Here is a 15,102-nt window from a genome sequence, read left to right as displayed (position 1 = left end):
TGCATCACGCAAACGTCAGACCTGGGACCCTCCTCTTTCTCAGATGGCCCACTTGTTGTCCAGTGAGTCTCTCACGCCTTTCAGGTTTCACGAGACAGGGTGGTGATGGCTGAGCAGGAGCAGGGTTGGAGTCTCCCTTGTGCCTTCTCCTGGCCTCAGTGCTCCCCACGAGAGACGGTTCCTCCACCCACCCCACCACGCCCAGGGGTCCTTTTCTGGCCTCTGCTGATTGGGGTCAGCGAGGGATTAGGGGCTGGAGGGGGGAGGGCAGGGAGGCCTGGGGAGCATGTAGAAGTGCTCCAGCGGCCTGCAGTGAGGCTGGGCTGGTGGGCAGGGAGTGTTGCAGCTGCTGGGATGGAGGGTGCCTAGTCACTAACAGCAACATCTCTGAAGGGCCCCCCCCCCACAGATCGGTCCCAAGCGGGGCGGGGGCACTGACTCTGAACAAGAAGAGGCAATGTAGGGAGAGAGGAAAGATCAGGGAGCGTGTAGAAGCGGATGGAGCCACTGGTGGCCAGCGTGGTGCCGTCTTCCGAGCCGGTGATGGTGTGGTCCTCGGAGGCGGGGCTGTGGGTCACACTGGCTGCCGTGTGAAGTGTGGCAGAGCCGGCTGCACGGTGCCTCCTTCCTGGGGTGCACAATGGAGAGGGTTGGTGCACGCAGGAGGGTGGCCCTGAGCTGGCAGGCGGGCGGGCGCTTTGGACGCTGCCGCTCCCCGGAACCAGCCTGGAAGTGCTGCTGGTGCCTCTGAGCCTTGCTCCGCACGGCGCATTCCATGTGTCTAAGTGTGCCGTAGAATATAAATGCCAGAAATAACACGCCACGTGCGTTTGGCATCTCCTGCTCGCTGCATTGGACCCGCAGGGGCGGACATGGAGCCTGCGTTACACGGCCGCACCACCTCCGCGCAGCTCTGAACCTGCACTTCGTCTCAGGCTACCATTTTTGTCTACAACTCTGTGCTGGCTCTGTAGTCTGGGGACCCCATGTGATCCGACCGGAAGCTTCTGCCCGTGCACGGGCCTTGGCGAAGCTCGCTGAGTCCCAGGTCCTTGGTCGCAAGAACAGGGCTTGGTAAGGGTTTGGATAAGAAGGCTCCCCGAGCTGGCTAAAGCCCCGCCTTGGGTCACCAGGAGCCGTGGCAGGGCGTCTCGGATCCACAGTGCGCCCCGGTGCCCTCCAGGATTCTCTGGTCTCTCTGTGTCCTTGGGGAGAACCGAGAGACGCACAAGTGGGCATGGGGTCTTCTCTCCCCTCACCACACCCAGAGGAGCCGACCAGGAGGTCCAGGCCCCGTAAACTCTCCCACTCCACTTCTCCCTCCCTCCCTCCTCTCACCTCCCCCTCCCTCCTCTCACCTCCCCCTCCTCTCTCCCACCCCTCCTCTTCCCCCCCTCCTCAACCCCTCCCCCCAGGGGCCTCCTTTTGGGTCAAGATCCTGGTTTCTTCACTGCTCCTGATTCCTCTTGACTCCATTTACTTGGTCCTCTCCTCCATCATCGGTCATCACAGATGGATCGCTTCTTCCTTGGATAATTCATTCAGTGTGGGGAGCAACTCGGACTATACTGTTACTGGAATTAAGACTTATTCTATGCATCTGCTCTCCCTCTGTGGGGAGCAATCCGGACTAGACTAAGTTACTCGAATTAGGACTTATTCTATGCATCTGCTCTCCCACAATATGGCGCTGGGAGAGAAGTAAACAGCTTCCGCACAGCTGCCTCCAGTTCAACCAATTAACTGTAGGACTTGCTCCTGATTGGAGAGCAGCGTACTCAGCCGAGTTGGGATTGGCGGAGGAGGACTATAAAGGAGGAGAGAGACGGCATGCACCAGGAACATCTATGGGGAACATCTAAGGGAACCCGTGCAGCCCCCGAGAGAACCGGCCGGCGGTGTGCCGCTCCCCTGCGGAAGTGGGGAATGCGGCCAGGGGGAACTGCCCTTCCACGGAGGTGGAAGGGATAGTAGCCAACCCGGGAAGAACCAGCAGCAAACCCGGGGAGGGCCGAGCAGACGAAAGAACAGCGCAGGGTCCTGTGTCGTTCCTCCACGAAGAGGGGGAGCGACATAATGGTGCCGTGACTCGGATATGAAGCCTAGGCAGGGTCCTGTGTCGTTCCTCCACGAAGAGGGGGAGCGACATAATGGTGCCGTGACTCGGATAGGAAACTTAGGACGGATATGAAACTTAGGAGGGAAGAAACGGGAAGAAGTGGAAAATACCGGAGAGAGAGACTAGCAAAGAGCCTAGGTGCCAGAAGAAGCTATTGAAAGCCTAGGCAGAGACTCGGATATGGACTGTGGGAAAGAAGTTAGGATTGAAAGCGAAAGTGAAAGCTTTCATAGACTCGGATGCGGACTATGGCGGGGAAGCTAGGAGACTGAAAGCGAAAGTGAAACCTGGAGGAGGCTTGGACTCGGATACGGACTGTGGGGAGAAGCCAGGAGAAATGAGAGGAATATTGTTGGAAGAAAACTTAGGGAAAAATACCGGGTAGAGAAAAATGTTAGGGAGGATGAAGCCGCGAGTGCAGGCCGAGGTGGAGATATAAGCCACCTTGGAATTCTTCAAGTCACCCTGGGGAGCAAGAGGCGAAGATCTGGAACCAGAGGCAGAGACGTGGGCCGCCAGGTTGGAATTCGCCAGGTTAGTCCGGGGAACTTGGACTGAATGCCGGTGGTGGCGGAAACATTCGCGGAAGCCGCCGCGTGCAGAGAGAGCACGGGGCGTGAATAGATGGGGAACGCCGGGGCTGGCGCGAGGCCGTGGTGCGGGCGCGAAGTGCGTGGAGACCGCGGAGCGTGCGCGCAGAGCCGGGAACCTGCCGGCGGGGCGAGGCGCCGGGAAGCCGCGCAGAGCCGTGAAGCTGCCGCGGGGCGAGCCGCCGAGAAGCAGCCTCGGGGCGGAGCCCGCCGGCGGGGCGAGGCGCCGGGAAGCTGCGCGGAGCCGTGAAGCTGCCGGCGGGGCGAGGTGCCGGAAAGCCGCAGGGATAAGAGAAACAGAAGTTTGGAAGTGAAGTAAAAGAAAAATAGGAATGCTGGAAGATAGAAGTAAAATGGGAGAAATAGGAATGCCCGGAGATAGAGAAATAGAGAAAAATAAGGCCTCCCCTCAACATGCCAATTAGAAGGCTTGGATTCGGTCTGCCCGATTAGTGAGGCGATGAGCACCTGGGCGGCTAGCCGCAGGTCACCGAAGACAGGCACGAATTAACATCAGTAAAGCTTCCCCACAATGCAACAATTAGGAGGCTTGGATTCGGTCTGCCTGATTTAAGGCGGTAAGCGCCAGCAAAGCTCGACCAGAGTATGAGCTGCAGGTCACCGAAGATAGGCACGAACCAACACTAATAAGTCTCCCCCACAATATGGCAATGAGAAGGCTTGGATTTGGTTTGCCTGATAGGGCTTGTAAGCCCCTGCAGGCAGAGCAGAGCATGCGCTGCAGGGCACCGAACACAGGCACGCATCAGCGCCTAAAAACCTCCTCACAACATGGCGAAGAGAGGACCCGGATTCGGTTTGCCTGATTGATAGGACTTGTAAGAACCTGTGGCAACTCTAGCAAGCAGAGCAGAGTGTGTGCCGCGGGACACCGAAGACAGGCGCGTATCAACGCCAAAAAATAAAAAGAAAGGGGGATCTGTGGGGAGCAACTCGGACTATACTGTTACTGGAATTAAGACTTATTCTATGCATCTGCTCTCCCTCTGTGGGGAGCAATCCGGACTGGACTAAGTTACTCGAATTAGGACTTATTCTATGCATCTGCTCTCCCACAATATGGCGCTGGGAGAGAAGTAAACAGCTTCCGCACAGCTGCCTCCAGTTCAACCAATTAACTGTAGGACTTGCTCCTGATTGGAGAGCAGCGTACTCAGCCGAGTTGGGATTGGCGGAGGAGGACTATAAAGGAGGAGAGAGACGGCATGCACCAGGAACATCTATGGGGAACATCTAAGGGAACCCGTGCAGCCCCCGAGAGAACCGGCCGGCGGTGTGCCGCTCCCCTGCGGAAGTGGGGAATGCGGCCAGGGGGAACTGCCCTTCCACGGAGGTGGAAGGGATAGTAGCCAACCCGGGAAGAACCAGCAGCAAACCCGGGGAGGGCCGAGCAGACGAAAGAACAGCGCAGGGTTCAGTGTTGCTCCTCCACGAAGAGGGGGAGCGACATAATGGTGCCGTGACTCGGATATGAAGCCTAGGCAGGGTCCTGTGTCGTTCCTCCACGAAGAGGGGGAGCGACAATTCAGTTATATCCTCATGACTATTTATTGATCACCGTGCCAGATTCCGTGAGATCCTGCTGAGGGCAAGTGTGTTCTTTATTCAACGTCTTAGAGATGAGCACCTGAAGAAGCAGAGCTGTGCCGTGTGCGCGGTCTCTTTCATTCTCACCCGTGGAAGGATTACAGGAAATAATTAACTTGCCTAAGGTCACCAGCTAGAAAGTGACAGATTCATGATTCAATCTCAGATCGGCTTCGCTAAAGCGCGGTGGTTCAATTTAATTTGGGTGTGCAGTGAAATAATTTCTGTAGGTCTTCTCGTGTTTCTTCTTTTAGAAATATGAGGTTGGGGGATGTTGCTCGTCTGAGGCCGCTCCTCCAGCCGGTGCTGGCCTCCCAGAGCCTCCCCTCCCTCCCATGCACCTGCTCTGAGCCTTTCCAGACCACAACTCTGGTTTCACCCTGAAAATCGGGTCTGGCAGTCAGTCCACTCCTCCCCCGCTTTCCCAAACAGGCTCATGTGATGCGCTGACCCTGTGTGCTCACTTAGGAGTGGCCCTCAGTGCGGAACATTCCAGAGGCCCTGCCTTAGCTGGCAGGAGCAGTGGCAGAGGAGTTGGGTGGGCCCCGGAGTTGGGGGAGGGCTCCTGGGAGCCTGGCGAGCTTCCTGCCCGGCCGGGTTGGTTCCCGGAGACGGTGAGGTCCATCTGGTGTCGGCCATCGGTGTTTCTCAGACCCAGCGATCGCCAGCAGCTGGGAGACAGCGCGTTCTCAGTGTCGTCTTGAGGTTGAGGCTGCCCGGTGGGGGTGGGGATCTCTAGGGGCACGCGGAGCCCTCGCCTGATTGTGCCCCCGTGGTGTGAGTTCCGTGTCCTGCTCGGCTCAAAGCTCTGCTGGAATGCGAGCTTTAAACAGAATGAATAAGCGACCTCAGCGCAGAATATCTGGAGTGGAAGGCTGGCTCCAGAGTTTTGAAAAGCCCATTAAGACTCCGCATTAATTCATCCCTGGCTCCGCTCCACTCCGGCGCGAGAGGTTTGGCAGCCTGGTCCGTGAGTCTCAGATGAACTTAGGGTGGGGCGGCCCTGAAGAGGAGGAAGAAGAAGAGGAAGGATCAGAGAAGGGAAGAAAGAACGGGGGAGACGGAGAGAAAGGAAGGAAGGAAAGAAAAAGTCCAGGCCTCCTTTCCTTGCCTCTGCGTGGGTTTTCAGTCCTGTTAGAGAGAGAGAGAGAGAGAGAGAGAGAGAGAGAGAGCGAGCAGCCTGCAAGCTGTTCCTTGGCTGGGGGATTCTGGGCTCTGAGAGGTCAGTGTGTCCTCTGTCCCCTTCCCAGCACTCGCAGTGGGCGTGGCCCTCTCACCTTCCAGGTCCAAAGCCCGGGGCTGACCCGTGTCCTCCGGCCTGCTCTCAGCCTGCAGCTCTTACAGTCTTTCTGAATGACGGGGCGACCCATGGTGGGGCATCGTCGTCCGTGACCGGGGTCTGGGGACATCTAAACAGGACGGGGCGACCCACGGCAGGGCATCGTCGTCTATGACCGGAGTCTGTCTCCAGCCGCTGATTGATTGGCCCATTTCTCAGAATCTCGGGGTGCAGATTTCTGTGTGCGCCGAGGTCTGTGAGCGGCAGGCCCAGGGGAGCGAGCCGGCCCCTCCTCTGCTCTCTCCTCTTGTGCTGTTTCTGAAGCTTTCGCTTGCTCAACAAACAGGAGCGCACTTTGGGCCGCGCTGGATGCCGTGCGCGGAGCTGGTAGGATCAGCGCCGCGCCCGAGCAGATCAATACGTGACCTTGCCCCGTGCGTTTCACACGCGTGCAACATCTTCCCACGGTGAGGAGTGCATTCGGCCCCCATTATTTGTGAAGCTGAGTGAATGAAATGCAGCAAGATGCTGAAGGCTGAAACACGGTGAACACGTTGTCACAGCAGGCTGGGCTGGGCATGAGGACAACGCCAGGCCGGGTGCTGAGAGGGAGAAAGTCATGAATGCCCCTTGCAGGGCCAGAGCAGGCCCTCGGCGTCGCCTGCAGGGGCTGCTCACCGCCTGCCAAGCACAAAGACCAAGGAAGCCGTTATGGGGGAGGTGACGGGTGGCTCCTGGAGCGTGCATGTGAGAGGACGGGGTTTGCTGTGTCTGCATCGTGGGGGCAGGCGGCGTGGAGAACGATGGACGTGAGGTCAGCTGAGCCAAAAAAGGTCGCCTACAGCAGAGCACAGTCCGGGGAGCCACTGGAGATGTGTGAGTGGAGCTGAGGCTGCAGGTCAACCCGGCGGGGGCCAGGTTCCCTCTGGAGCTGCGTCCCTCCTCACCCTGTAGCTGCGTCCCTCCTCACCCTGTAGCTGTGTCCCTCCTCACCCTGTAGCTGCGTCCCTCCTCACCCTGTAGCTGCGTCCCTCCTCACCCTGTAGTGTTCTCTTTGTTGAAAGCTAAAAGCCGTCCTGGGCGCTGGCACTTTCTGCTCCTGGCCGAGCATGGAGGGCCCCACTGTTGTTTGTCATTGCAGTTGACCGTCAGTGATCAGGGAGTCTCAGTCCCCGAGGACTTCCAAGGACTTAGCTCCAAACTCCACCGTGTCAGAGATCAACACCGCTGGGAACCAGCAGAAAGGAAGTGACAGGTTAATGTCCAAAGTGACAACTCTTTTGAGTTCATCTTTGAATTCACACAGGACTTCCTGTCCTGGAATCTGGAGGGGCTAGAGAGGGCACACAGGCCAGAGTAGGGTTGAGAGCCAAGCTGAGCTCTGCTGTAGGTGCAGGGTCGTGACCTGCAGCCCAGCCCAGCTGTGCTGTGGGTGCAGGGTCGTGACCTATAGCCCAGCCCAGCTGTGCCGTGGGTGTGGGGGTCCTTACCTAGAGCCCAGCCCAGCTGTGCCGTGGGTGCAGGGTTGTGACCTGCAGCCCAGCCCAGCTGTGCCGTGGGGCTGTGGGTGTGGGGGTCCTTACCTAGAGCCCAGCCCAGCTCTGCCGTGGGTGCAGGGTCGTGACCTGCAGCCCATTCCAGCTGTGCCGTGGGGCCCTTACCTGGCCAGCCTGTGTCCACGCTGGACTCCCAGGCCCAGCTTCCCCCGCTGTGGAGAGCAGAGGAAGGACCTGCCCGCTCGCACTGCAGATCCGTCAGTCTGCATTTGCTCCCCGTCGTAGCAGCTCTGATGTCAGCTCTCAGGGCGGGGCACTGGGTAGAGACAGAGACAGACAAGCTCCTGGCTCCCGCTGCTGTCCTCACGCCCAGCCCAGCCTGGTGGACAGACGGCTCACTCATGTTGTAGTATTTTTCTGTAATTAATTTACTCTTTCAAAAAAATGGAGGCCAGATATTTTCCTTCCCTGTGGCAAACTTCCCCATGCATGTGAAACACATGTAAAACACGGCTGTAGCCTATTCACACATGACACATGTATGTGTGTGTGTAAAACATCAGATGATCTCCCGGTTCGGTCCTCAGGGTTTCCTATGATTTGATCGGCGATGGGCTGGGATCAACTGCAGGAGAGCCCGTGAGGGGAACGGGCCTGTGAACCTGCTTCTTTACAAAGCATCGGAATTCTCACCTCCACTTGGCATTGGCGTAACCTGGGAAGTTCTTTTTTTTTTTTTTTTTTTAATGTATTTTATTTTTTGAAAGGCAGAGTTACAGAGAGAGAGAGAGAGACGGAGACAGAGAGAGATCTTTCATCTGCTGGTTCGCTCCCTACATAGCCACACAGGCCAGAGATGGGTGGGCTGAAGCCAGGGGCCTGGAGCTCCGTCTGGTTCCCCACGTGGGTGTCGGGAGCCCACGCACCTCCCAGTGCCGTGTCGCCTCCCCGCTCTCCGCCTGTGGACTGGGGTGAGGTCAGCTTTTGTGGACTCCACACCGGCGTGAGATCACGCGGTGTTTGTCTTTCTGGGCCTGACTTATTTCACGTAACGCGACGGCCTCTGGTTCTGTCCACGCTGTGGGCCGGCCCATTCGCAGTGATGTGGAAATGCGTGCTTGAACTCAGACAGCTCTCCCAGCACTGTCCTGGAGAACGGACCCAGGCCCCTGTCTCTACCCGCTCTTGTACAGAGCCACGCGTGTTTCCTGGAATGCTCTTTGGCCGCCCTCCCAGCACGGGGCCCCAGGGCTCGCCGCCTCGGGCCACCCCCGCCCACCCTCCCTCTGGCACGGCACGGCACACGGATCCCTGGAGTCCTCTGCTCTCCTCTCTGTTGTTGTTCTGAGGTTTGTTGGTATTGGAACAAACTCTTGGTTATGGAACAAGGGTCAGCATTCCAGACAGAGAGGGAGGGGGAGAGACAGCGCTCGAGCTAGCTTGTCACAAGTAAGCAGAAATGTGAGAGCTGGTCAGACCCCGTGGCGTTCGAACGGAGCTCCAGTTCCAGGAACGCAGACGATGCCAGCAGGGGTGTGGGTCCGTCGATCCCGGACCACGAACCTGGCACCTGGTGCAGGGTTGGGGAGACGCGGTGCCCCTTTCCGCCTGCGACTGGACCCGAGCCCGAGCGGGATGGATGGGACCGCACTTGGGCCCAGGACGCTGAAGCTGGGCTGCTCCCTGGCCTGTGGGCAGTTTAGTCTGGGAGGCCAGACACGGGCTGATCTGAGGACACGGGGCAGCTAGGCTGGGACTGGAGCCACGTACGAGGCGCACATTGCGTGTCCACTGTTAATGGCGACAGATGTGTCCAGGGCCTGGAGAGGGAAGGGGTGGCGTGGTCCAGGACGAGGAGCAGAGGGCAGGAGGAGGGAGGAGTGTGGCCTGCAGGGCCCTGTCCGAGGCTGGCGCGGGTGCCCTGCTGTCCTCTGAAACCCGCAGGGCGTGGTCTCTGCTTATGTTGTGGTCTCAGCGTCCCAGCAGTCACCACACAACACTGAGTCCATCTTGTCGACTCTTAGTAAGCGAGTCTGGGGGCTGTGAGTGCCTGTGGCTATTTCCTTCCTCTGTGACACGAGTGGAGAAAGGGCGCGTCCCCGTGGGGACTTCTCAAAGGCACAGAAGCCCCAGGCCTTGCGCGTGTGCACGCGCCAGCGTCGTCTCTCCTCCACCTGCCGGGCCCATGGCGTTCATGCCAAGGCTGGGTCCACGGCTCCTGACGTGGCCGTCGATCCCTGCCTGTCCCGGGGGGCAGGCGTGGAGACTGCGCCACTGCTGTCTGTGTGCGGGGAGGGGGCTCCTCCGGGAGGCAGCGGGCTGAGAAGCGGCCGTGTCCTCGGATCTCCCCGCCGAAGGGGCTGAGCGCTTGTGTTCCGTGGAGACGAGAAAACCTCCTGGCTGGGTCACTTAGCAGAGGTCTGCGAGCTCACTCTTCTGATTTGGAAGCCGGGCATCTTCAAATCCAACAGGGCTGCCGGCTGCAGGTGGTCAGGCCGCTCAGGGAACGGGGATGGGTGGGGCCCGCGCCCCACCTGTGGCTTGGAGTTGGACTTCTTTGCCAGACATTCGGGGGCAGTGCTGGTCGGAGATGGAGGAGGCCGTCATTTCTGGGGAGAGGTTTGTGTGTAGAAGTCGGTCAGGGTCACGGCTCCCGGGAAGCGCCCAAGTTCCTGGGAGTTGTTGAAGTGGGAGAGGAAGTTCCTTAAAGCACCGCGGAGCTGCGCTGGAGCCGAGAGGAAGCCCCGTGCCCGGGAGGCGGGTGGTGGGGCTTGGGCACGGTGGGCTGTGGCACGGAGAGCTGCTGAATCTCAAGGCTCCGGGGAAGACTGCAGAGAGAAGCAGGCGCGTGGCGAGGCCGGAGGTGGTTCCTGAGCATGGTGGGGGAGGCGTGTGCACGGCGCGGGGTTTGTAGAGGAGGCCCCGTGGGGAGAAGGCAAGGGGCACAGGAGAAGTCTGGCACCTGCGCTTTCCACCTGCTGGGTCCAAGGTGGGGAGAGAAGCAGCGTGCCTGTGTCTCCGGGGCCTGTGTGATCTCCATGGTCAGCGGGAAGCACGGGGCTGGCACAGGTGCACGGCGAATGGCAGGTGTCAGGAAAATCCTCTGAGGCCCGGTTTTCCCAGGCCAGCCTGCGGAGTGGGGATGCCCGCCTACAGGCTGAGGGCAGCCGGGTGCAGGAGTGGGCAGGAGAGGGGTCTTGTTCACGCAGGTGCCCAGCAGCCTCTGTCCTCCCTTTCCCGGGAGCCACCAGGGGAGAGCGGGCGTCAGAAGGGCGATGGCCAGGCGGGCCAGTATCAGAGTGGAGGAGGCAGGAGACGCGGAGGCCGGGAAATCACCTTTGCATCCAGCTATTTGCATTCCACGTCAAGATTCCTGAAGGCCACGCTGGCTCTCAAATAGGCAGGTTAGTGGACGGACGAGTCCCACAGTGAGGGGGGGCCCAGGAGGACAGGCTGACGGGGGCACAGCTAAGGACCCTGGACCCGGAGTTTGCTGTGATGAGGCAGTGGCAGTAAACTCCCTCCGGGATTCGACACCAGGCCGCGGCTGGAGGTGGCTCCGTTGAGGAGGAACCTGGAGACACTGAAATTGCGAAGTGCGGGCAGGAAGCACAAGTCCCTCAGGAGGGCGAGGAGAGACCGGGGCGGCTGGAGCGCCGGCGCCTCTGGGATCAGTGCGGGGAGAGGGGCCGGCGTCCTGGGGTCAGCGACAGCCTCGCCCCCTCCGTGCCTGGAGCCTCGAGCTCCCGGGTCATGCCGGGTGTTTCCGGGTGCTGTTCATCCCGATGTTTCGCCCTGGCGTCGTGGGGCCTCCACACCCACCCTCTCACTTTCGCATCGTGAGGACGAGGTCTCAGGGTGGCCGAGGAGGTTTTTCAACATTTGTACCCAGGCGATGGCGAGCGAGGGAACCAGCTCACTTCTCACCCTGAGTCGGGAGGCCCAGCCCGGCCGTCTCCCTGCTCTCACGCTGTCTGCAGTCACGGGGGGCGGGGACCAGCGAAGGCAGGAGCAGTGCTGAGGCTGTGGACTAGGGCGTGTGTGTGCATTGTAGCGTGTAGGCCACGCGGCCCTTTGTTCCTGGAAAGTCCCCGCCCCTCTGGAGGACGCACGGTGGCTGGGGCAGCACGGGCAGCTCCGCCACCCAGGCGCCGGAGGACCCTCTGCCAGCCTGGGAGACCCGAGCAGGTTATCTAGGGCTCCTAAGGCTCTGTTTATGTATTTGCAAAATGGGTGGGATCATTCCTACGCACGGGATTATTGGGAAGACGAAATGGCTTGAGGCATGGGAAGTAGTCACCACCTTGCCGTCTAGTGCTCCATAAACCCAGGGGAATTGGTGGCGGCCGTACGGGCACAGCCGCTGTGGGGCGTTCACGGCACACCTGTCCCGGCAGCACTTCTGTCTGACGGTGCTGGGCAGGGGAGAAGGATGAGGACCGACAGCGCTGATGCATCGGGGACGCCGGCCACACTCGGGTAGGCGGTACGAGCGGCGGCAGTGGCAGCAGGAGGAGGGGGCTGGTCTCAGACGCGGGCTGCTGCGGTCCACACGCGTTCCCTGTGCCTCAGGAGCGTCCCGAGTGCAAGGTGTGCCTGAGAGGATGGTGGTGGATTTGGCTCCCAGGGCTGAAAAGGAGCTCGGATTTTGCAAAGGGAAAACGGAAAGCAGTCCCGGGTGACGGGGTGGCGTACAAGAGCAGGCGTAGAAAACGGCAGCGGACAGAACCATCGCTGCTCGGGTAACGGCTTCCAGGCGCTCTCTGCAGCGGCGGCGCGTTGCGCGGCGTGCTGGCCGTGCTGGTCCTCCGATGCGAGGGCGGCGCTGCCAGCGGGCGCCGTGGAAGCGCCTGTCCCCGATGCCGGTGCCGACAGCGCCGCCTGTGGCTGTGGCTGCTGACCACCGTCCCTCTCCTGCAGCTGTTAAGGGTTCAGCCTCATTTTGTTGACTCAGCGCTCTGAGGGCTCCCGGCCGCTCTGCTCCCACTCACTCCTCTCTGGGCCCCTGGACACCTGCCCCCGCCGTGGCCTCTGCAGGGAAGAGCTAACTCCGCGTGGGCACCACCCTTCGTCATCACCTGTGCTGGCTGCTCCCACCCTGCAGCTGCCCAGGGAGGGCTGGAAGCACAGCCACGGCCTGGCTCAGCGCACCTCCAGGACGGGCCGTGGAGTCAGCGCACGACTTTCCCGACTCCCTCACGTGGCCCCTCCCAGGCAGGAGCGAGCGGGTGCTCTCGTCCCGAGCCACGGCCCCACAAGGGGCCCTCACGTCCTCCGTCCTCTGTCCTGTCCCTCTTCCCTGCGATCCTGCGTCCCTCTTCTGAAACACAAGTACAAGAGCAGCAGAGCGCGGGCTCAGGCTGTGGCATCGCCGTGCCGGACCGAGATGCTGTGCGGCTGCAAAGTGGAGCGGGGCGCCATGCTGGCCTGCTGCTGGCGCAGAATCCGCACCACGGCCAGCAGCAGGCTGGGGAGTGGGCCGGCTTCTGTTAGCCCCGGTGCCCTGGACGACGGGGAGGGCAGGTTCAGGGCGGTCAGCTGCTGCTTTAGGTTAGCCGTGGAATGTCTTCACTGAGACTCGCCCCCACTCTGCCCGGGAAGCGGCAGCCCCAGAACTCAGGCGCAGAGTCTCTGATGAGGGAGATGTGGCTGCAAATCAGCCCAAATGAGCCCCTCAAGGAGTCCCCTTCCGAAGGGGGGCCTTGGTGGGAGGAGGGCGGCTCAGAGACCGGGGCTGTCGCCCTCGGGTGGACAAGTGTGAGCTCTTCAGTCCCCAGCGTGTCCGGAGGCCCCCAGGCAGCTGGAGGAGGCCCCTGCCACTTGCCACGGGCGCGGCCCTCCTGGCCAGAAACCTGCACCCTGAGGAAGGAGGCGCTGCAGGCTCCGCCCCCGGCCTCTGCTGCCTCCCTGGGGGAAGGCTGGGCTCCCTGCAGGGTGGGGTGGCAGGGCCTGGAGGGGTGGGAGGGTGAGAGATAGACAGGTGCCGAGTGCCTCTCCGGATGACGAGATGGGATGGGCCTGGACAGGGGAGCCGCCTGGGTCTCTGGGCTCCATGTCCATCCGGTCAAACACACCCGGAGCAGATCCCAGCCGTCTGCAGGCTGCACCTTGCCAAGGCGCCAAAGGATGACGGTGCAGCGAGGCAGCACAACATTCCGGCAAGACCCAGCGCTCAGGAGCCTGGGGACAGGCGGGAGTCACCCCAGTGACCATGGACGTCCACAGTGTCGCTCCCCCTCTTCATGGAGGAACGACACAGGACCCTGCGCTGTTCTTTCGTCTGCTCGGCCCTCCCCGGGTTTGCTGCTGGTTCTTCCTGGGTTGGCTACTGTCCCTTCCACCTCCGTGGAAGGGCGGTTCCCCCTGCCACATTCCCCACTTCCGCGGGGGAGCGGCACACTGCCGGCCGGCTTTCTCGGGGGCTGCATGGGTGTTCCCTTAGGTGTTCCCCTTAGATGTTCCTGGTGCATGCCGTCTCTCTCCTCCTTTATAGTCCTCCTCCGCCAATCCTAACTCGGCTGCCCACACGCCGAGTACGCTGCTCTCCAATCAGGAGCAAGTCCTACAGTTTATTGGCTGAACTGGAGGCAGCTGTGTAGAAGCTGTTTTCTCCTCTCCCAGCGCCACATTGTGGGAGAGCAGATGCATAGAATAAGTCTTAATTCCAGTAACTTAGTCTAGTCCAAGTTGCTCCCCACACACAGAAAGGCGCAGGGGCCGCCATCGCCTCTGAGGGTCCCCGTCTGGACTCGCGGCCCGAGGCAAGGTGTCCACGCTCACCTGGACAGTTCAGTTTAGGGCTGGAGGCTCCGGACGCGCAGTAAGATGAGAGAGCAAATCGAGGCCACGGTGCAGGGGAAGGGGCACAGCGGCCCCTCTGCGGGAGGCTGGCTGTGCAGAGACCTCCACGGCACCTCCCCTGCCCTCTCCCCTCCCCGAACCTGCAGGGACTGATGGGGGAGGCCAGCAGGACTGAAGGCTAGATCAGCATGCAGAATGAATCAGTTGTGAGTTGTGATTGCTCTCATACAAATCTGATAGGCGATCAGAAACAGGCACGGGGTGGTGCAGCAAAATTACAAAATCCGGATGACAGAAATCCAACAAGATTAAGTAAATGCAGAGACAAATAGTGTTCATTAATTGGAAGAACCTGTGTACTAAGGATGATTCTTCCCAAGTACACCTGCCGCTTTAATGAAATTCCTCTCAAAATCCCAGCAAGTTTTATCGGAGACGTAGACAAGCTGTCCTGAAATTCATACGGAAAGACACATTCTAGAACAGCTGACACAACCTTGACAACGGAGTAGGAAGGATCACCAGCGAGCACTTAGGGTTATGGCACAGCTACAGGAGTCAAGATGGTGTGATCCTGGGGACAGACAGAACCGGAAGTCTCTGAAGAGGAACAGGCCACGGAGGCAGCTCCCCTGATGTTGACAGACACGCAGAAGCAAGTGAAGAGAAGAAGGCATTTGACAAACGGTGCTGGAGCGGTGAGACCTTCACAGGTGGGGGGATGGGGAGCGGAAGAGAGGGGAACTTGACTGCCATCTCACCCCTTTATCAAATACTGAGTTTTCAGGTGTAACACCAAAAGCATGAGCCATAATACGAAAATTTGATAATCTGACATTCATCAAGCATTTTTTGATTTGCAAGGGACTTACAAAGGGGGTGAAAAGAGAAGTTACAAACTCGGGGGAATGACCAGAAATCACAGGGCTGGAAAAGACTTGCGCCTAGGATGTGTATTTAAAATTTCTCCTGACTCAATAGTAAAGAAATTGAAGTATGAAATTATAAAATGAACCAAATACATAAAGTGGCATTTTCCCAAGGGGACCTACAGATGACAGCCAAGCACATGGAAGTGTCCCTGCATTATCGTCCATCAGGGCAACGCAGAAAGCAAGGGAGAGAAGGGCCAGGAGGGAAGAGGAGGGGAAATGACACAAAGCAGGAAAACACGTGCACTGGGAGACCTGTCTGCATGCCTGTCCCCTC

At 59.8% G+C, this 15,102-nt stretch overlaps 1 protein-coding gene and 1 long non-coding RNA gene across 4 annotated transcripts in view; both read left to right on the top strand.

Annotated features, from left to right (window-relative positions):
• The window catches only part of AGBL1 (AGBL carboxypeptidase 1), a 635,239-nt gene that overhangs the window by 553,462 nt on the left and 66,675 nt on the right, over positions 1-15,102 (top strand). The gene's annotated exons all lie outside the window — the stretch shown is intronic.
• On the top strand, positions 1,500-3,078 carry LOC149122903 (uncharacterized). Its single transcript, XR_016218623.1, has 2 exons — positions 1,500-2,032; positions 2,107-3,078. It is a non-coding gene; the product is annotated as an uncharacterized LOC149122903 (long non-coding RNA).

The sequence above is a fragment of the Oryctolagus cuniculus genome, chromosome 12, assembly GCF_051225735.1.
Source record: "Oryctolagus cuniculus isolate XC-2025 breed Fujian yellow rabbit chromosome 12, ASM5122573v1, whole genome shotgun sequence".
NCBI lineage: Eukaryota > Metazoa > Chordata > Mammalia > Lagomorpha > Leporidae > Oryctolagus > Oryctolagus cuniculus.
This window is presented reverse-complemented; position numbering and strand designations above follow the sequence as displayed.